This window comes from Lepus europaeus, chromosome 2, assembly GCF_033115175.1.
Source record: "Lepus europaeus isolate LE1 chromosome 2, mLepTim1.pri, whole genome shotgun sequence".
Lineage (NCBI taxonomy): Eukaryota > Metazoa > Chordata > Mammalia > Lagomorpha > Leporidae > Lepus > Lepus europaeus.
The window spans coordinates 67,492,503-67,513,552 of NC_084828.1; the positions used below are offsets into that span (position 1 = coordinate 67,492,503).

The 21,050-nt window shown below is 40.2% G+C and overlaps 1 pseudogene; it reads left to right on the top strand.

The window, feature by feature from the left end:
* The first annotated feature begins 19,915 nt into the window (after nucleotides 1-19,915).
* LOC133748066 (fatty acid-binding protein 5-like) lies at nucleotides 19,916-20,511 on the top strand (annotated as a pseudogene).
* Nucleotides 20,512-21,050: the final 539 nt, after the last annotated feature.

Consider the following 21,050-nt stretch of genomic DNA (forward strand, 5'->3'; position numbering starts at 1 on the left):
GTACAGTCCTATAGGATAAGATTCTCGATGCCCATATGAAGAAACAGACTGAATTTAATCCACCTACAAAGTGTTAATGTCTAGTGTAGCCAAAGCAAATCCAAGAAGTTAAATATATATATTTTTGATTTTGTCTCAATACTTTAACTTATACTTTATAAAATTTTCTTCTTCTCTGAAGATAAAAGATTTAAAGCAACAAACACAGTATGGTAAAATAAAGTCTAGAAGCTTATATACTCATACTTCAATATGCTAGCAATGATCAACTGATAGGATAACCTTTCATTTTCTTAGAAAAAAATTCTCAACAATAGACATTTCAACAATATGATATAAGTGATACATGTAAAGTTTAAAAGAGGGGAACACTAACTTAAAATGATGTCAAAGTAAAATTAGTACTTTGAATGCATGCTCTAAAATTATACAAGTATATTGTCAGAAGGCCACCAAAAATTTAACTTGAGTTTTCTAGAATCCCATGAAAAAAGGAACTATACCATTTCCATAATCCAAAAGATTCATGAAGTTAAAAATGCATTTGTTCTCAAGAGAAACACACTTAATCCTGCTGTTGATGCTTAAGAAGTAGCCTATCCTGGGACTGCATTGTGTGATAGAACTGATAACTCCAACAACACTCATCTAGAAAGCATAGTGATGAGTTTCATGGAATGGTCTATGTATTTCTCAATTCAGAGTAATGGAATTTTACCAAAGAAGAATTCAATATAGAGCAATTGCCTAGGAGGTTAGCCTAACGGCCATAACACATTGGATAAATCTGATGACCTGGCCCAATCCAGACCTACATTGTAGAGAGCTCAGTAGAATGGATGCACTGAGTATCTTTCAAGCAGGTCTCTATAAATTCTTTCATTCAATATTTTGAAAAAGAAATAATGAATTTGTCAACATCCTTCCTGGAAAGCCTTGGAATGCAATAATATGATGAGATTTTTTGAGACATAGATTATGTTTTCTTTTAATTAGGTAGGAGAAGAATACTATCCTTTTACAATACATAAAGATCTTAACAAGGACAGATACATGAATAGAATGCCATCCCATCTCTCTCAGAGGCTGTTAGAAAGAGCATCTGTGGCGAGAACCAATTTTCTTATAAAGTGACCTTGGATTGATCTTCACATGCTTAAGTGGAAATATGGCTTTCTTACATGTTTAGATTTAAAAACTGAGTTTCAATATTTTTAAAATGAAAATTCAATACTATACCTTTATCAAGCTTCTCCTAACATTAGTATCTTTCATAATAATACACTTGTCAAAACTAAGAAATTAACCATGTAACAACACTATTAATCAAGCTACAGATTTTATTTATATTTTATCAGCTTTTCCACTAATGTTTTATCATTGAAAGATCTGAAACAGGATACCACATTCTATTTAGTCTTATGTCATCTTAGACTCCTAGGTTTGTGACAGTTCATCAGTCTTTCCTTGCTTTTTGTATGTATTAAAATTTTGAGGGCTGGTGCCATGGCTCACTTGGTTAATCCTCTGCCTGCAGCGCCGGCATCCCATATGGGCACCAGGTTCTAGTCCTGGTTGCTCCTCCTCTAGTACAGCTCTCTGCTGTGGCCCAGGAGGGTAGTGGAGGATGGCCCAGGTGCTTGGGTCCCTGCACCCGCATGGGAAACCAGGAGAAGCACCTGGCTCCTGGCTTCAGATCTGCACAGCGCCAGCTGTAGCGGCCATTTGAGGAGTGAACCAAGGGAAGGAAGACCTTTCTTTCTGCCTCTCTCTCTCACTGTCTATAACTCTGTCAAAAAAAAAAATTTGAAGAACATTGAATGTCCTTTTAGTAACTTATTTGTTTTGCTGTTTTCCATTGCTAGACTCATATTATGGAGTTTGGAGAAACATTTCAGGGAGGTGAAGGCCTTTTTATTATATCATATCAAGACTTATCACTGGTGATATTAGCTTTTATCATTTAGTACCTGTCGGGGCCGACACTGTGGCATAGTGGGTAAAGCCACTGCCTGCAGTGCTGGCATCCCGTACGGGTGCTGGTTCGAGTCCTGGATGCTCCACTCCCGATCTTTGCTATGGCCTGGGAAAGCAGTAGAAGGTGGCCCAGTTCCTTGGGCCCCTGTACCCGTGTAGGAGACCCAGAGGAGGCTCCTGGCTCCTGGCTTCGGATCGGTGCAGCTCTGGCCATTGTGGCCAATCGGAGAGTGAACCAGTGGATAGAAGACCTCCCTCTCTATCTGCCTCTCCTTTTTTCTCTGTCTAACTCTGATTTTCAAATAAATCTTTAAAAAAAAAGATATCACACCACATCACACACCACATGAGACAGAAAAATATATCATGAAAGGAAGACTCAACTGATGTGGCAAACATCAGGTTTTCTAAAAAAAAAAAAAAAAAAACGAAAGAAATAGTACCTGTCTTCTTTACTCTAAAGTTACAATTTTTCCCTTTTATATACTATACTTTGGAAATGAATCATTAATTCCAACCCACAGTAAAGGAATGGGAAATTAGATTTCACTTCCTGGGTGGGGAAGTATCTATCTTTTTCTTTCTTTCTTTCTTCCTTCCTTTCTTTTCTTTCCATCTTTCCTTCCTTCCTTTCGTTCTTTCTTTTCTCTTCTTTCTTTCTTCCTTCCTTCCTTCCTTCCTTCCATCTATCTATCTATCTTACTTGGAATTCTTGTACAGGAATGATTTGTTCTTTCTCCTTCATCTATTTCTTATTTACTTGCTTTCCTATGCTAGTGTGGACTCACAGGTATCAGCTCGATCCTTTGAGGTTTAACCTAGTGTTTAGTTTTGTACTTGGTTGCCCAGATTTTCCCAGCTCTGTCTTTGGGAGATCTATCAGTTTAGCTCCTGTGTCCTACTGACATGAATTTACCCTTTCTTTTTTAAAGAAGATTGTTTTATTTATTTAAAAGACAGAGTTACAGAGATAGAGAGAGACACAGAGAGAGAGAGAGAAAGAGAGAGAACAAGAGCACATGCCCAAGAGAGAGAAAGAGGTCTTCCATCTGCTGGTTCACTCCCCAAATGGCTGCAACAGCCACAGCTGGGCAGATCCAAAGCCTGGAGCCAGGAGCTTCCTCCAGCTCTCCCATCTGGGTGCAGGGCCCCAAGCACCTGGACCATCTTCTACTGCTTTTCCAGGCCATAACAGAGAGCTAGGTCTGAAGCGGAGCAGCTGAGACTGGAACTGGCGACATATGGGATGCCCACACTGCAAGCAATGGCTTTACCTGCTACACCACAGCACCAACCTTACGCCTATCCTTTTTCTTTTGTTCATTCTGCCTCCTTTTAAGCAGCTTATTTCATTCTGGCATTACAAGATGCTCTAGGCCTTTCTTATATATTTCCTGCTTCAGCCTAAAAGACATGTCTATAAGGAGCTCTTTTAATGCACTACTTTTTAATTCATGAACTCTGACTCTTAAAATGAGATTTATTTTCACTTAAGTGTGTGAAAGCTCATGCAAATTTGCCGATGGACCATTTTATGCATGTGGTTCTTCCCTTCCTCTTTTAACTTTTACTGTATCAGAAATCATGTCTGACAAACAATTAAAGAATTTACCAGTTATCAGAAAGGTTATTTTTACTGTTTTAACTGGATGGTTGCAATCCAAACAAAATTTTCAATGATGAATATTATTTCTGTTCAGTTAGGGTTTTGGTATCAGGAATGATTTAAGTCTCTAAGAAAAAGTTAATAGCAATTTATGTTTCTAAATCGAATGCATGAGATTAGTATAAATTTCTTAGCTTGCACTTTCTAAATATATTTCCCAGTTTATCTGCCCTGAAATATGTTACCAGCATTGTCGAGCCCTGGACAGCTGGCCAGAGCTAAATGCAAGCTATTTTCCCCCATGAGCCATATGCTCTGGGAATCACTCTGCTGATAGATTTATAAACTTTTGCTATGATTAGGAAGAAAGTAGGTGTGTTTCTAAAGTATACTACACACAACCCAGGCACAACCAGGGAAAGCAATAATTTATTGCCACTTCTCTGATCTTATGAAAATAAAAAGGACAGAAAGTAGATTGTCAAGATGGAAAAAAACATTAAAGTGGTATTTTTAGGAGATCACATTTTTCCTGAAACTCTTTGTTCAATCCATTTCTTTCTTCAAAATATTATCACAACCTTTCTAAATGAATTGACTTTGCTTCCTAACTCCCACATCAAAATATCTCATTGTATAATATCCTAGTATTGAAATTGATAAAAACATCTTTTTCTTAGCAACTTATTGTGGCCATAATACAATGTGTATCTGTGTTAGTACTGCAGCATGGTCTCTTTAATGATAAGTTGATTTTGTAATGATAAAAAATCAACAGTTTCAGTGTCATGTTTTTTAATTTTAGTGAACTGTACACTACCAGGAGACACTAGGTAGACATAACACTAAAAATGTAAAGGGGAACAAGTTAACTTATTCTTATGTGTAAACATGGAAATCCAGTCTAGCCTTCAAAATCTAATTCATCAAAACTCTCTTCCAAAATTTCTGCTTTTGCATAATTGAAAGAAATTCCTGACAATCTCAATTCCTGCAGTTTCAATGGGCCACACTGGCCACATTTCCATTCCACCCTATCATTCATAGCATCTTTACCTCCATGGATAATATAGATACAGGGGCAAAGATAGGTCCTAGTAACAATGATAATGCTATCAAGAGGAGTTATACCATTATCAATGCCTTCTTTTTAAAATTAGTTTTTATAATTACAGATTTACTTATTTATTTGAAAGACAGAGTTACAGACAGGCAAAGGCAGAGAGAGAGAGAGAGAGAGAGGTGTTCCATCTGCTGTTTCACTCCTCAAATGGCTGCCAACAGCCAGAACTTGGCCCATCTGAAGCCAGGAGCCAGGAGGTCTTCCAGGTCTCCCATGCAGGTACAGGAGCCCAAAGACTTGGGCCATCTTCCACTGCCTTTCCAGGCCATAGCAGAGAGCTTGATCAGAAGTGGAGCAGCCGGGACTGGAACCTGCACCCATATGGGATTCTGGCACTGCAGGCGGTGGTTTTCTCTTCTACAGCACTGCACTGACCCCTATTTATTTTTTCAAGCTGAAAATTTCATGTTTCATATATACACATTTAGGAGCATGGTGATTATGCCTCATCCCCCACCCCCGCCATTTTTTTTTTTTTTTTTTGACAGGCAGAGTGGACAGTGAGAGAGAGAGACAGAAAGAAAGGTCTTCCTTTGCCGTTGGTTCACCCTCCAATGGCCGCTGCTGCCAGCGTACCCCGCTGATCCAAAGCCAGGAGCCAGGTGCTTCCTCCTGGTCTCCCATGCGGGTGCAGGGCCCAAGGACTTGGGCCATCCTCCACTGCACTCCCGGGCCACAGCAGAGAGCAAGACTGGAAGAGGAGCAACCAGGACAGAATCCAGAGCCCCGACTGGGACTAGAACCCAGTGTGCCAGTGCCACAGGCGGAGGATTAGCCTATTGAGCCACGGCACCGGCCATCTCTTTTAATACTCCTATCAATCTCTGCCAGGCCCTTTCTTAGGTAGAGTATACCCTAAAACACCTGAGTGCCCCTGTTTGCATATGATATAGAATTCTATAGATGATTTATCTTGACAAAGGTGCTGAGGAAAATGCTTCCTGGAGAAAGGAAAATATCTTCAGGAAATGATGTTGAGGACATTAGATTTCCATATGCAGAAGGTTGAAACAAGATCTCTACTTCACACCCTACACAAAAATCAGGTCAAAATTGATCAAAGATCTAAATGTAAGTCCCCAAATTATAAAAACTACTAATAGAAAACATAGGGAAAACTCTATAATACATTGTCATACACACCAATTTTGGGTGGTAAAACCCTAGAAGTACAGGTATTAAAAGCAAAATTAGACCAATGAGATCTTAGAAAACCAAGAGGTTTCTGTAGCAAAAAATTGACAGAGTGAAAAAACAATCAACAGAGTGGGTAAAATATTCGCAAAATACAAATTTGATAAGAGATTAATATCCAGAATATGTAAGGAACTTAAGAAATTCAGCAACCATAAACCAACCTAGTTAAGAAATGGGCAAAAGATCTGAATAGATATCTTTCAAAAGCAGAAATACAAATGGCTAAAAAAATAAAAAATAAAAAATGCTTAGCACCACTAGCCATCAGGGAAATGCACATAAAAACATAAAGAGGTATCTTCTCCAGTTAGAATGGATATTATCAAAAAAAGTAAAAAAAAAAAAAAAAAAGCCAGTAAGAACGTGGAAGAAAAGGGAATCAGACTGTGGGAATGCAAATTAGTAAAGTTACTAAGGAGTACACAGTTTGCTCAGAAAACTAAACTAGACCTCCCATGTAACCCAGCTACCCCACCTCTGGGAATATATCCAAAGAAAATGAAAGTAGTATATGAAAGAAATACTTGCAGGCCCATGTTACTTTAGCAGCATTCACAATATCAAAGATGTGGAATTATCCATTTATATATTGATGAACATCTAGGTTAAATACACACACACAGGAATATTACTCAGTCATGAAAAAGAATGAAAGCTTGATCTGCAACAAAGTGGAGGAAACTAGAGATTATTACGCTAAAGATGTGAACTAAGTCAGACACAGAAAGACAAATACCAAATGTTTTCTCTCAGATGTAGAAATCTGTGTAGATGTTATATTATTTGGTATATAGACATTTATAAACGTTATCTTCATTGAATTAAACCCCTTCTATAATAATATACCCATCTTTCCTCATTTTATATTTTTCATGAATCCCACATTGTGTAATATCTACTCTTCATTTCCAAAAAATAGTATGTTTGTGTATACATATGCATTATTTACATATTTACGTATGCATATATAATATTTACACATGAAGTGACTATGGTGAAATCTTAAGTCATTAAAAACTTGAATTAAATATTAAGAAATTATAAAAATAATAAATAAAACTCCTAAGAACTTTCCCTAATAGAAGCACTAAACCAAATAAGGATAAATTGCCAGATCTCCCTTGCACATTTGAGCACTTGAGGATTTCAAGGGAAGATAGCTGTCCCCTAACCCAGAAGACCTCTATAATGGAGGGTTTAGTGGGATGGCAGCGACTGTATGGAAGAACCAAAAATTAAGAATAGCCTAGGCCAGCGCCGTGGCTCACTAGGCTAATCCTCCGCCTTGCGGCGCCGGCACACCAGGTTCTAGTCCCGGTCGGGGCACCGATCCTGTCCCGGTTGCCCCTCTTCCAGGCCAGCTCTCTGCTGTGGCCAGGGAGTGCAGTGGAGGATGGCCCAAGTGCTTGGGCCCTGCATCCCATGGGAGACCAGGAGAAGCACCTGGCTCCTGCCATCAGATCAGCACAGTGCGCCGGCCGCAGCGCGCCTACCGCGGCGGCCATTGGAGGGTGAACCAATGGCTAAAGGAAGACCTTTCTCTCTGTCTCTCTCTCACTGTCCACTCTGCCTGTCCAAAAAAACAAAAAACAAAAAACAAAACAACAACAACAAAAAGAATAGCCTAAATATCAATATATAAAAGTCATAGTTTAATGTTTCCAGATTTATTAACCAGGGGTGGGTGATCCTGTGCCTGGCTGGGAGACTACCTGCCTAGCCCATGCAGGAGGTTGAGAGGGTATGGCACACATGCCTCCCGGGATCCTGGTTGGGGGGTCAGCACACTGAGCTGACTGCTGGCAGGGGACAAGAGCCCCAGGCACATTTCCCCAACCCCCACTTCCTGTTGAAGGGCCTTGTAATTGTCAACTGAGTAAACAATTCCAAGGTGTGGCCCAGACCCATTAATTCCACCTGGAAGGCTACACAGGGTACCTGAGCTTCAAGCTGATTGGAGAAGCCTAGAGGCACCAGTATGGGCTTTATCCTATCTTTTTTTTTTTCCCTTAATTTGTAGGTTTCTGTTCTGATTTCTTTACACTAGAAGACAATAAACCCTCAAGTATATCCTTTTATGTTTAAATTTCAGTGGTTTTAACAACAGCAGCAGCAGCAGCAGAAAAACCCTATTATTGAATGCCTGTTATATGTCAGAAATTGTTGACCTGCACCACCTCATCCAATTTAATCCCTACAGCATATCTGGGCAGGTTTATCTTTGCTGTATTTCTAACCTTCCATTCTGAAATTTTTGCTTTCCAAAAGCTGATATGTTTCTCTATCTAGCAACTGTGCTGTGTTTGGCTCTTCATTCTGACAGCACCTGGACAATCAGAACAAGGACCAATCTCTTCAAATTCTGAATCCAACATGAGGTCCAGAAACCTTTCATTGGTCTGGCCTCCTGACTAGAGGGAAGGTTGGAGATACAGCTTGGAAATAATAACTGCTGTCCTTGGAGCTGCAGCCTCCAGTATGAAGCTCCTCTTCCCTGAGAACTGTGAAGACCCGTTGACCCCACTGGCCTGTAGTAATCCTGCAGGCAGGTGACTCAATATCAATCCTTGAACTGTGGAATTCTGTGTCTGTTCAAACTCAGTGATGTATTGTGATGTCATTTTGGGTTTGAGTTCCCTTTGCATACAAACCTAACTATTTTACCAAAGACTCCATGATACTTACCTGTCTGTGACTCTGTACCTATTATTTTTTCTATTTAGGGCACTTTTCTTCTTTTATTTACCTGGAAATGTTACAATCATCTTTCAAGCCTCAGCTCAAATGTTCACTTTTTTAAAATATTTATTTATTTTACTTGAAAGTCAGAGTTACATAGAGAGACAAGGAGAGGCAGAGAGGGGTCTTCCATCTGCTGGTTCACTCCCCAATTGGCCACAACGGCCAGAGCTGTGTCAATCTGAGGCCAGGAACCAGGAGCCTCTTTCAGGTTTCCCATGTGGGTGCAGGGGCTTAAGGGCTTGGGCCATGTTCTACTGCTTTCCCAGGCCACAGCAGAGAGCTGGATAGGAAATGGAGCAGCCTGGACTCAAACCAGTGCCCATGTGGGATGCCAGCACTGCAGGCAGCAGCTTTACCTGCTACACCACAGCGCTAGTCCCCAAATGTTCATTTTGTTAAGTCTTCCCTTATCTTCTATTCCTTTCCCACTACTGTAAGACAGGATTTCTAGAGAAAAAGAAACACATTTTGAAAATATCAAGTCCTGAAGTTATCAGGAACCTTAGAGATCAACTAGACAAAAGTTCTAATTTTACAGGTAATGGATTCAAGAAATATAGGAGCAGTAAAATGACCAATGAAGATGAACTGTTTGATAAGAAAGCAAAATTAGGATTTACGCTTCCTTACTTCTCATCCAAGGCTTTCTTCATCACTCAAGATTGTGCCTTTATTAAATTGTGAACTTCACTTTCTCTACCAAAGAGAAGCATTCGGTTGGCTGCCTCAACACTCCCCTGTAATTTCAGTGCACAGCACAGTAACTGTTCTTGAAAATGAGGCTGAGTATTCGGGAACTGAAGCCCATTAGGTGGAGCAGACTGAACATTAGATTAATATCAGCAGCGAGAAGCCGCATAATCTGCCTGCTCAAGAAAATGGGTGGCTTTGAGAAGGAGGGGAAAGACCAGGACACCTGGGAACTGAAAGCATTACATATGAAAAACAAGGACAATTCATGTTGTGAATTAGTCCATAAGAAAGGATTCCTAGCATACCAGTTCTTCTGTGGCTGGCAGTTAATGTCTACCTGATGGTAGAAAAATATCCACTGGACGACAAAATGACGGGTAATGTTTGAGAAAACAAAAAACTATTAAAAAGGAATAATAGCATCAAACAGGCAGTGAGAAGCTCAGAGAACTCATCAAAAGGAAAGCTAGCAACTTGCTAAAGACAACGCATTCAAAATATAGCTATGTATCCAGAGGGCAAAAATGGAGAACAAATTCTCCAACAATTGAATTTGTGGTAATGGAATGTAAGCACATCAGCCCACCAGGACAAAGCACTCAAAAATAGGAGAGCAGGAAAAAAATAACTGTGCCCTTCAGAAATACATTTTTTAACTTTAGGTAGCAGGAGTTCAGAGATTTCTTGATGAAAAATGCCTGAAGTCCTGCTATTGCATTAGCCTTTATGGTTGGGAATTGAAGGATTCACTAAAAGCACCCAGAGATGAAAGCAGAAGGTGACTGCCCCGAGTCTGATAGAGTGTCAGACGCATGAGGAGAAGCAAAGGCAGGTTTCCTGTGAATGCGACTGAATGTTCCATTGGGGGAAAGGGAGGACAGCTGTTGGGTCACTCCCTGATGGGGTTATCTCGACAAACTTTTTTTTTGCAGTTGTTTCATCTTTACTGCACCATAGGATAAAAATAGCAGTATCTGTTAGGGCTTTATAGTCTTTTAAATGCTTCAAGTTACATGACTTTTAATAGCTCGTACTCACAATCACCCTACGTGTTAATGCAGTTTCATTGTCTGAATTGATCTGTCGCAAGTCACAGTCCCTTCCACTTTGTCCCCAGCCATCCCCCACTTCTGTGGGATTTTATCCCTGTTTCCTCCTGCTAAGGTCACACTTGGTCTCTGGTCCTTGGCACTAACTGCCATTTTCTGACCTACCTCTACTGTTTAAACCTTTAACGTGCTCATGGCACACAGCCCCGTACTCAAAGTCCTCCAAGAACTTGGAGTCACCCATCTTAATTTTTTATCCTTTTCTACTCTCCCAGCCCCTGAAAATTCTCCCCTAAATCCCTCAAGCAGGTTGGAAATAAATATTAGTACTTTCCTGTTTGGCCAGTGTTCTAGTTAGGCTATATTTTACATATGCAAACTGAAGCTGAAAGGCTTCACTGGACAAGATCACAAACCCCATAAATGACTGAATTGCAATCAAGATTTAGTCTACATCTAATCATCAATAGTCTATCAATTACCCATCTTTTTTTTTTTTTTTTGACAGGCAGAGTGGACAGTGAGAGAGAGAGAGACAGAGAGAAAGGTCTTCCTTTTTGCCGTTGGTTCACCCTCCAATGGCCGCTGCAGCTGGCGCGCTGCGGCCAGTGCACCGCACTGATCTGAAGCCAGGAGCCAGGTGCTTCTCCTGGTCTCCCATGGGGTGCATGGCCCGAGCACTTGGGCCATCCTCCACTGCACTCTCTGGCCACAGCAGAGAGCTGGCCTGAAAAAGGGAAAACCGGGACAGAACCAGCGCCCCAACTGGGACTATAACCCGGTGTGCCGGCACTGCAAGGCGGAGGATTAGCATAGTGAGCTGCGGCGCTGGCCCATCTTTTTTTTTTAATTCACTTATATTGCTCAATAACAAACACAATTTTAATATACATTAACTATATCTCCTCTAAGGATTTCTTTTTTTTTTTTTTTAGAGATTTATTTATTTTGCTTGAAAGTCAGAGTTACAGAGAGAGGAGAGGCAGAGAGAGAAAGAGAGAGAGAGTTCCTCAAACACTCCAGAGTGAGAGGTTACTATACAATTTATTTGGTTTTTTAATTTTTTATTTATTTGCTCTTATATACAGGCAGAGAGAGTGACAGACAGGGAGATCTTACAACTCTTGGTTTCTCCTCAAATGCCCACTACAGCCCACAGTGGGCCAGGCCAAAGCCAGGAGCCTGGAACTCAATCTGGGTCTTCCACATGGGTAACAGGAACCCAAATACTTGCACCATTACCTTCTTCCTCCCAGGGTGCACATTCAGGAAGCTCTCAGATGTTCCAATATGGGACATTGATGTCCCAAGTGGCATCCTAAACTGTTGCCAACATCTTCCTCAAACCCAATTTAATTCCTGTACTGGACTTACATTCTCTAAGCAAATGTCTTGGAATGGTCACATTGGTATGCTACTGCTCTACATTAATGGCAGTCCAACTAATGACTTTGCTAACCATAATCAATCCAATTATCACCAAAGAGCTATCTATATTTGTCCTTTATCTTCACCCTCTGTCCATTTCCAGCTGAATTTACTCCTCTCTAACTGCACAGAGTGATCAAACTCTGCAGTGGGAAAAAGACTGACACTTCTCTTTATTGGGAAGTGTCAACTTGGAAAAGCCAAGGACTTTTATAAAACTATTTAAAAAAAATGCTACAGTGTTTTGAATTTAAAGTTTCCAGCCTAAAGTCACTTTGAGCTCTTATTTCAGTATTCCATCCTTCTCTGATCCATTTTATAGATCAGATGTTGGCTGGGGCCCAGCAACATATTTTACTCAATCACACTTTATTGATCAGTAAATTGATTATTCATTCACCCATCCAACAATAATTGAATGCCTTCTGTAGTCCGAATACTATGTTAGATCTCAGGAAGCAACACAAAAATACAATGCCTCTATCTCAACATGGAGCTCACAATTGAGTCAGATGAGAGAGATGAGTAGATCCATACGTATAAACAGGATGATGAGTGTTACAATAGAGATATAAGTAGAGTAATTAGGAAGCACAAAGAATAGGCAGACTTGGAAAGTAGTACTAGAACAGAGAGTGGAGTCTCTAAAGATAAATAAATTAGGCAGGCAGATAAAGAATGGAAGCACGACGGAACAAAATATCCTAGAGAAACTGCAGTTGGGCAGTGTAAGCTTATGTGTGTGTGAGTTCACGTGTGTGTGTTTAGAGTGGAAGTTGGAAAAAGATAGCCATTAAAAAGTTTTAAAAGTGATCGAGGGTCTGGATATGGTGTGTGTATATGGCACATTAAAGAATTCAGATTTTGAAGACTAGAATGTATCTTAAAATGATTCTAAGAAGACAGTTGTGGATTCATATTGGTACTTGAATAGCTTATACAGCAGTTTATGGCTTCACTCTTCTATGTATCATCTATATGCTCCCCACAGTCTTAAAAGCATAAAAAAGAAGCTAAGGTCCAAAGGGGCTTCTCAAACCATCAGCCATGTCAAAAGAATCATCTTTCATCAAAAAATTAATACCAGCATCTATGGTTTAATCACCTTCAACATTTTAAAATGTCATACAAGACCAATAGTAAATTAAATTATACACAGAAACATTTCTTAAATCAGATATCAGTTCTAGAATTATTGAACTGTTTTCCATTTCATTTTAGAATATAGTTGAAGAAAGCATATTCAGACTTGTACATCATTTAATTTCTGTTAATAACAATATGCTTTTGGAGATGTCCTTGACTGACTTAGTATTGTCTCCCAAAAGCAGAAAGATAAATAACAAATGAATTGTTCATCAAGTGACATTGCTTCTGTCTGGAAACATGTTCCATTGCTGTCAGTGGTTGAAAAAAAAAGTTTAAAGTCCTGAATTGCCTGAGTTGCAGTTTTCTCAGATGAATATATAATAAATCATCCTCAAAGCCTGACTATATAAACAAATAGTTTCTGTTCTAAAAAGTGCTTGTACTGAGGCTCAGAGAATTAAAACAACTTTCAGAGGAACTAAAATAATACTGTGCACTTTAATAAATTATCCCTTGGATTGTAATAATCAAAAAGCAGTGCTTAGACACAAGCAGTGGTACCTGCTTTGGTCTATACTCACCACCCAAACATACCAGGGGTGACCCAGGAGGCAGAATAATCAGCATCCCAGGCAACAATTCCTGAAAAGGGAAAATGAGTTCCTCAGGCCCACAAACATGGGCACTTTACTCTAGTACCTAGGTGCTACGAAAGACTTTACTAATACTGAACAAAGCAGGGATGTTAGAGAATTGGATCAGAAGAGGGGCAGCCGGGACTAGAACTGGTGCTCATATGGGATGCTGGTGCTGCAGGCCAAGGATTAACCTACTGTGCCATGGCGCCGGCCCCAAATAAATAAATCTTTAAAACAAACACCAAAGCAAAAAAATGACTAGGAATTAATGAATTAGAAATCAGAAATTAGTAGAACTATTAAGTCCAAGAGCTGATTCTCTGACAATAGTAAAATAGATACATTGATAAATATTGATAGTTAAAATAAGATAAATATTGATAGTTAAATACACAGGTGTTTTCATCAGATTTAAAAGAATACATTTTAGGACCTGAAAAGAACGAAAGATGTTCTAGGAAATCAAAAAACCCAAAACTGACCTGTGGGAACATATCAAAAGAAAAAAGATAATGACATTAGAGAGCTAATCTTTAAAAACTGTGCCAGTGCTCAGATGCTGTCACAAGGGAATTCTAATAAAGCTCTAAGGAAAGTGTAACTTCAATACTGTTTAAAAAGAAAAAATAAAAAGGAAATTTACTAAATTCTTTTCCTTTTCTTTTTAAGATGTATTAATTTATTTGAAAAGCAAAGCGAGAAAGGGAAAAGAGAGAGATCCTCCATCTGCTGACCCACTCCCCAAATGGCAACAATAACCAGGGTTGGGACAGGGCAAAGCCAGGAACCAGGAACTCCAACTAGGTCTCCCACTTGGGTGGCAGGGACCCAAGGACTTGAGTCATCTTTCACTGCCTTCCTAGGCACACCAGCAGGAAGCTGGATCAGAAGTAGAGCAACCGGTTGTCAATCTGCACTCCAATATTAGATGTCAGCATCGTAAGTGATAGCTTAACCTCCATGCGACAACAAGTTATTTCTCAGAAGTAAATATAACATTGGGCCGGTGCCGCAGCTCACTAGGCTAATCCTCCGCCTTCAGCGCCCACACCCTGGGTTCTTGTCCCAGTTGGGGTGCCAGATTCTGTCACAGTTGCTCCTCTTCCAGTCCAGCTCTCTGCTGTGGCCCAGGAAGGCAGTGGAGGATGGCCCAAGTGCTTGGGCCCTGTACCCACATGGGAGACCAGGAGGAAGCACCTGGCTCCTGGCTTCAGATCGGCGTAGCATGCTGGCCGTAGCAGCCATTTGGGGGGTGAACCAACACCTTTCTTTGTGTGTCTCTCTCTCACTGTCTAACTCTGCCTGTCAAAAAAAAAAAAAAGTAAATATAACATTTATACTTAATTCCCTGGCAATACAACAAAACATGCTATTCCCCAAAAGACACAATAGGAGGAACTTCAATTTTTTTTTAATACTCAACATCAGATAATCACAAAATACAGGAAAATATTGTGACCCAAGATTTTAAATTTAAAAATGTTGTCATTTAGTGGTGAAGGTAACAGTAAGAAAACAATCTTTTAGATATGCAAGTGTTCCAAAATGTACAACTTATTCGCTGTGTCTCAGAAATCTATTTAATAGCATTTTAACTAGCTGAGACAAATAAAATAAAAAATTAAAGAATAAAGGTATGGTATGAAGATTATCATGAGTACTGAAATCAAATATATATAAAGTAATTATATAATGTAGTTACACTGTAACCATTATATATAATGCAATTAATGTGATTTTATATGCGCATACACAAGGGTACGTCAAAAGTTCATGGAAAAGTACAATTAAAAGATAAGCTTATTTTGATGCAAAAATCAGAAATCCATGCATATGAGGAGCCCTCAAGAAGATATATATGTATACATATATAAAGCCAAATATCCAAGGCAATTAAAAAAATTATTAACAAAAATTTAGAAAACAGTAGCAATGTCTATAAGCAAGATAGCTGAAAAACAGCTTTTATAAAACCATCAGATAAAAGAGGAAACCCAAGATACAGTTACAGGCTTTTGGGTTCCTTTAGGACAATCACAGTTTCCTAAATCTGTATATGAAAGAGTGAAGAGAGACAGAAAGAGAGAGAGAGAGAGAGAGAGAGAGAGAGAGAGATTGTCTTTATAGCACCTCTATTTGTAATAGCCAGTAACTGAAAACAACTCAAATGTTTATCCACAGGTGAATGGATAAGCTATCTCTTGTATATTTAAACAATGGAATGCTATCCAATAGTAAAAATGAACAAGTTATTTATTTATGAAACAACATACATATTTGAGTTATGAAACAACTCACAATTATGTGAAATGACAAAATATTATATAAGTTAGTTAATTTTTTTTACAAAAAATCAAGCTAATCTGAAAAGATAGAAACAAGATTGGTGGTTGCTGAGTACCAAGGTACAAAGTTGGATGGTTTACAAAAAAGGAGTAAAGTTTTTGGGAGGTGTTGGAAATGTTTTAAAATTGGATGGCAGTCTTGTTTTACAGGCTTGCACATGTCAAAACTCTAAAAATTGTACACTTCAAATATTTATGGTTTATAGTATTCCAGTTGTACCTCCATAAAGTTGTAAAAAAGAAATAAGCAAAAACTACAAAAAAGAAACCTTTTAGAAGATTCTTGAAAGCTATAAAATAGATTTGAGTGAGTGTAAAGACACATGCTGAGGGCCAGCACTGTGGCGTAGCCAGTAAAGGCGCCGCCTGCAGTGCTGGCATCCCATATGGGCGCCGGTTCAAGTCCCAGCTGCTCCACTTCTATCAGGTTATCTGCTATGGCCTGGGAAAGCAATAGAAGATGGCTCATGTCTTTGGGCCCCTGCACTCCATCGTGGGAGATCTGGAGGAAGCTCCTGGCTCCTGGCTTCGGATCAGTACAGTTCTGGCCATTGCGGCCAGTTGGAGAGAGAACCAGTGGATGGAAGACCTCTCTCTCTCTCTCTCTCTCTCTCTCTCTGTGTGTGTGTGTGTGTGTAACTCTGATTTTCAAGTAAAATAAATAAATCTTTTTAAAAAAGACACATTCTGTTCTTTGGGCCAGCGCTGTGGCGCAGTGGGTTAAAGCCCTGGCCTGAAGCGCCACATCCCATATGGGCATAGTTCTAGTCCCGGCTCTAGTCCTGTTCTAGCCGGTTCTAGTCCCAGCTGCTCCTCTTCTGATCCAGCTCTCTGCTATGGCCTGGGAAAGCAGGAAAGCAGTGGAAGATGGCCCAAGTGCTTGGGCCCCTGCACCCGTGAGAGACTCAGAAGAAGCTCCTGGCTCCTGGCTTCGGATTGGCGCAGCTCCAGTCATTGCGGCCATCTGGGGAGTGAACCAGTGCATGGAAGATCTCTATCTGTCTCTACCTCTCTCTGTAACTCTGTCTTTCAAATAAATAAAATAAATCTTTAAAAAAAAGACACATTCTGTTCTTTAATAAAATGATTCAGCATCATAAAAATGCTAACATAAATTTAGTCTCATATCAATAAAATTATAAGTGTTTTTTGGAGTTAGTTAGACAATTTTCATATCTGTATGCAAATAAAAAGAAGTAATAGAAAGCTATACAAAGCAGTAAAGCAGGACTAGCCCAACCAGAAATTAAAACATACTCCAGGTCCTCTGTAATAAAAACCTATGATACTCACATATGACTAGGCAGGTAGGCTAGTGATACAGAACACAAAGGCTAAAAATAGGCTCAAGCACATCTGGAAATTTAGTATAGGACTAGGTGGGTATCTCAGCTCAATTGCCTGTCCTCAAGGAAAACTATTTCAGCAGAGGTTAATCTGCCTGGATGTTACCAGAGCCTAACTGACCTGGAGAAAGGGAGCTAGTCAACTCCAACTCCACGTCAGCTTCATGCCTCACCTAAGAGGAAGAAAGTGGACATTGAGTAGTTCTTATAAATGTGATAACCCAGAGACACAAGATCATTAAAAGACTGAGAACCAAGTGTGGGATTATAAAAATTCCACCTGGCTCCCAAAAGTTAGCATCACATCAATAGGGGGCTCTTGAAATTACAGCTGAGAAACTGAAAACCTTACTTACCATTTAAAAGGGGAAACCTAAAGACAATAGAAGAAAGAAAAACAAGGTCACTAGAGAAAATTTTAGCTACTGACACCTACAGTTACATCAGCAACAAATGCAGTCTACCTCTTACCCAGATAAACATAAAATATCATAGTCAAGGTCTATTTACCTCAGTTCTTTTTAGTTATACATCATTTTGAGATTTCATGACAGAAAAGGAATGGGAGAGCGGAAGAGGGAGGCAAAGAGATATCTTCCATTCACTGGTTCAACCCTCAAACAGCTGCAACAGCCAGGTCTGGCCAGACCAAAGCTAGGAGCACAGAACTCCACCTGGGTATCCCATGTTGTTGACAAAAACCCAAGCAATTTGAGCCATCATCTTCTGCCTTCTCAGGCACATTAGCAGGAAATTGGATTGGAAGCAGGGCAGATGGGACTCGAATCCACACTCCCATATGGTATGCAGGCATCATAAGTGGCAGTTTAACCTGCTGTGCCACAACACCAGCCTTGAAGCAGGCTTCTGACCAGGCCAAGATATGGCAGAGATTATGGTCACTTGTATTTATGTCATATCCTCAGATTCTTTCTTGCATTAGAGACAAGAACCAGGACTCACTCACCCTGTGTTGGAGGCAATAATCTGGATCCAGCCACTGTATAATATCTGCATTATCTGTCAAGCAATTTAGTGCCCCACCATCTGGAAAAAGGCATAAAGTATTCCTTCTCAGACATGGTCCTTCTCCTTGCTCCATTTTGGCTCACGTATACTCAACCTAATTGTGAATTTTCTCTTCCAGAATTCTACAGTTTCCTGTAAAAATGATGGTCATCAGGATTCCAACTGTTACTAATGACCAGTGACAACTAGATTTTTCAATGGAAACTTCAGATCAGTTATCAAGAGATTTCATGCCCTGGCTAGGCAGGGACAATGCCCAGACACAGCATAAAGAAGTTACAGAAGATGAGCCCTCTTCCCTCAACCTTCTATAAAGATTAAGGGATGAGAATTTCTGAGTTGAAAAACAGGATGAAGGCAGGAAGGTAGCTAGCAAGGTGGAGTTCAGGTCATCAGCCCCTCCCTGCAACCCCATCTGCACAGCACAACCCCCACCCGACCCCATCCCCTTCTCCCTGCAGTGGAAAACCACAACTTTCACAAAACCACTCAGAATCAGCACTGGCCAAAAGTACCCAACATGGCTGTTAGATGCATCCTAGAAATGACCTTTATTATAAGATCATTATAATAAAAGTACCACGGCTGACACTCATACTCCCATGATGCACCTCATGCCATAACACTTCCAACTTTCCTAGAAAAAAGGCAAGAAAATGGATGGTACTCAGGTCCCAATCCAAATTCATCCCCTTATGAATGCTCAATTAAACCCTGACCCAGACAGGAATCCCTATGTTTCCAGATCATATAAAGGGATGGCCCCCAGACCTCGTTGAATGCAGCTCCTTTAGCATGCCTGCCCTCCTTCTTAAGTGTGTACTTTTGCTTTGCTTGCAAATAAATCTATAAATAAATCTATAAATCTATGGTGACTTTTACCTAAGTCTCATCTTCGAATTCTTCCCTGCATCAGAAACAAGAACATGGACCCAGACATTCCACAACACCTGCATTATCTATGAAGCAGTATTCTGTTAATCCAACGTCAGTATTGTGTCAGAGTTACACAGAGAAGGAAAGGCAGAGAAAGAGAGAGAGGTCTTCCATCGATGGTTCACTCCTCAATTACCTGCAATGGCCAGAGCTGCGCCCATCTGAAGCCAGGAGCCAGGAGCTTCCTCCGGGTCTTCCCACACAGGTGCAGGAGCCTAAGGACTTGGGCCATCTTCTACTGCTTTCCCAGGCCACAGCAGAGAGCTGGATCTGAAGTGGAGCAGCCGAGACTCAAACTGGCGCCCATATGGTATGCTGGCATGGCAGGCAGAGGCTTTACCTGCTGTGACACAGCGCTGGCCCCTATTTTTTTCTTTACTTGAAAGATTTACAGACAGAAGCGGAGCAACAGAGAAAAAGAGATAGAAATCTTCCATCTACTGGTTCACTTCCAGAATAGCCAGGCTGAAGCCAGGAGCCCAAGAACTGCACATGAGTGCAGGGACCCAAGCACTTGGGCCATCTTCCACTGCTTTCCAAGATGCATTAGCAGGTATCTGGATCAGAAGTGGAGTAGCTGGAGCTCGAACCAGGGACCATATGGGATACTGGCATTGCAGGTGGAGGCTTACCTACTACATCACAACACTGCCACTTGAAATTTCTTAAAGAAATATCTTAAGAGTCAAATACATCTAATAGACGCCGCTCTCTGCACTCGGGACCCTGCTCTGCTCGCTGCGCACGCCCGCCCATCTGCGCCCACCATGGCCAACATTCAGCAGCTGGTAGGAAGATGGCGCCTGGTGGACAGCCAAGGCTTTGATGAATACATGAAGGAACTAGGAGTGGGACTGGCTCTGAGAAAACTGGGTGGAATGGCCAAACCAGATTGTATCATCTCCTACGACGGCAAAAACCTCACCATCAAAACAGAGTACTTTGAAAACAACACAGTTTACTTGTGCCCTGGGAGAAAAGTTTGAAGAAACTACAGCTGATGGCAGAAAAACTCAGACCATCTGCACCTTCACAGATAATGCGCTGGTTCAACATCAGGAGTGGGATGGGAAGGAAAGCACAATCACAAGGAAACTGCAAGATGGGAAACTCATGGTGGACTGCGTCATGAACAATGTCACCTGTCATCGGGTCTATGAGAGAGCAGAATAAAAATTCCATCATTGCTTTGGACGGGAATTAGCTGCACAAATGAACGAGCTCAGTTCAATGAGCAAATCTCCATATTGCTTCTTTTTTTTTTTTTCACGACTATGTTCAATTATCTTTATCACAAACCTTTTACATGCAACTATTCCAAAAGTGTTGGTTTAATTAAGATCACCCCTTTGGGTAGTCAATAAATGTGTTTGTGCTAAAAAATTTTTAAAAAAAGAGTCAAATACATCTAATAAACAACTACACACATCATTATCAGCAAAGCAAGTGTTAGAAACTCTGTTACAATCAGTGCCATTTAACATATGTTTGCTGCCATTTTCTTCTTCATATAAATTGCTCAGTTGTTTGATTTTCAGTATTAATAATATTGATATTAATAATATATTCCTCCCACTGACATTATAATTAGACATACGCAAAAATGATTCCCAGTAATTATGTTACGATCAACTTATGTCTAATACATAGTGAGATAGAGAGAAGAATGATTGCCATTACATTATATTATATATGAGATATATGATGGGATAGAGAAAAGATTTGGAAGGGTTTGGAAGAGCTGTTTGCCTTTTAGAATTTTTTTCCTTCCAAATTCTAAATTTAGATCCTAGTAGTGAACTACTTCTATTCAAATTGTTGCTTATATTTTCCATTAGTAGTAGAAGGGGAG